General features: G+C 36.6%; 1 protein-coding gene across 2 annotated transcripts in view; it reads right to left on the minus strand.

Annotated features, from left to right (window-relative positions):
- Positions 1 to 2,257, minus strand: part of Dnal1 (dynein axonemal light chain 1) — a 35,198-nt gene that overhangs the window by 20,794 nt on the left and 12,147 nt on the right. The window lies entirely within an intron of this gene.

The following is a 2,257-nucleotide window of genomic DNA, read 5'->3' on the forward strand; positions in this document are numbered from 1 at the left end:
ACATGAAATCCATTTTTCCCTTCAGGCATTGAATTTATTCCTTCATTATAATTTTTTCCCTTTGATTATAGAAGTTAGTATATACTCATTGCATAAAATAAAAAAATACAATTCTTTGAGGGCAATTTGGCATTATATATTAAAATTCTAAAACAGGTATTCTTTGCTCCAGTATTTCAGTCTTCTGAGGTATGAATCTTATCACATTTTACAAAGGAAATTGAGGTACAAAGCTGCTAAGCAATTTTCCCAATATTACAGTAACAAAATGACAGAGCCAAAATTAAAACCCAGGTAATTTTGACTCTAGAACACATATTCCTTATGAACTGACTTTAAGAATTATTCATTTTTTTACCTGCTTGAAAAAGCAAAATCAATTACTATATAAATAACTGGTAAGTAAATGGTCAAAGCTACATGTTTTCTAGTCATTTTCCCACTCCTGAGCACTTACTAGCAATGGAAAATGAAGTGTCTTTAAATCTAAGGATACGGTCAGAAAACAGTTCTTTAATTCTTGTTTAGGCAGGCAGCCTGCCCAAAGAGACTGTCAGCACTGGCTCTTCCTAAGTGCTTTTAAGATGCTTTGGTTTTAAGTGAAAAGCTTTCTCAAATTTATTTGCCTTTCAGATGGCTTTATGATAAAAAGATATTTTGATCACTTTGAAGCCATGGTTGAAGAAAAAAAAATTCCAAGGTGAATTTTTATGTGAAACAGTATGCCTTCATCACAAGGAACAAGTTATACACAATAACATGTTTTTCCTTTTAATCCCAAAGATAAATATCACTCTAAAAGGTTCTCAAATATGTGTCCAAGAACCACTCAATTTGCTTACTGTAAATAATCTGTCTAGGTTTCATTAGTAGCCATTCTGTTCCTATAAAGTTGGGACTGGATTTATCTCCTACAGAAAAGGGCAAGTGGTGAAGGGACAATAATTAGGCAAATACAGGTTGAAGAACTAGAAAGACCCTCATGAATTCTATAGTATTCTAAGGCCTTGACAAGAGACAATGAAGCCTGAAAACGACATATGATGTACGAAGGTACAACTGTTTCAAATTAGCCAGAGTCCTGCTAAAAACTGTATAGAATATTTAGAAAATAAGAAGAATTAATATCACCTGATATCCATGGGAAGCAGGATTATAAAATGAATATAATTTGACCTCAATTTGAATTTTTTGGGTTTTTTTTGGGGGAGGGGCAGGATCTCACTAACTGACTTTGTATTAATGATTCTCCTGCCTCAACATTCTAGGAGCTGGAATTATAGGCATATGGTACCATTCTGAATCCACTCAGAATTACCAAAATGCTAATTTAAATGTAGTTCCACAATGTATTGCAATTTAGATGTTAATTCCTTTTCTTCATGTTTATTGTATTTACTAGGTATTAAAAAAAAATTTTTTTTTAAAAGGGGCATCTCCGGGCTGGAGAGATGGCTCTGCAGTTGACGGCACTGGCTGCTCTTGTAAATGACTGGGGTTTGGTTTCCAGTACCCACATGGTGGCTAACAACTGTCCACAACTCCAGTTCCAGAGGATCCAATACCCTCTTCTGGCCTCCACAGGTATTGCACACACTGGGTACATATATATACACACACAAGTAAAACTCTCATACACAAAAAATTGAAATAAATAAAAATTTTAAAAAGGGGCATCTCTTAGGCATTTAGTAAATAAACATGGTTCTGATTTTGGTCAGTACTCTTATTTGTTGTTGGTTGTTTTTTTAATTTTTTGAGATAGGGTCTCCCTGTAGCCCCAGCTGGACTGGAACTCGATATGTAGACCAGGCTGCTGCCTGCCTCTGCCTCCCAAGTGCTAGGATTAAAGGTGTGTGCTACCACGCCCAGATCTTAAGCCTGGCTCTTATTTGTATTTCTGTGTATGAATGCTTTGCCTGAGTGTATATAAGTGCATCATGTGCATGTAGTGCCCACAGAGGCCAGAAGAGGAAGGTGGATCCCCTGGACTGGAGTTGCAGGCGTTGTTAGCTGCCATGTGGGTGCTGGGAACTGAACCTGGGTCCTCTGCAAAAGTAGTCAGTGCTCTTAACTGCTGAGCCATCTTTCCAGCCCTATTTATTTATTTATTTATTTATTTAAATATGCTTCCCCAATTTCACTTTATTAATGAACTGATTGATTTATATATATTTTTTGGTATTGAGACAGGGTCTCCCAGTAGCCCCAGCTGGCCTGGAACTCACTATGTAGACCAGACTAGCCTCAAATTCAC

The sequence above is a fragment of the Nannospalax galili genome, unplaced genomic scaffold (assembly GCF_000622305.1).
Source record: "Nannospalax galili isolate Female #2095 unplaced genomic scaffold, S.galili_v1.0 scaffold24, whole genome shotgun sequence".
In the NCBI taxonomy this organism is placed as follows: Eukaryota; Metazoa; Chordata; class Mammalia; order Rodentia; family Spalacidae; genus Nannospalax; species Nannospalax galili.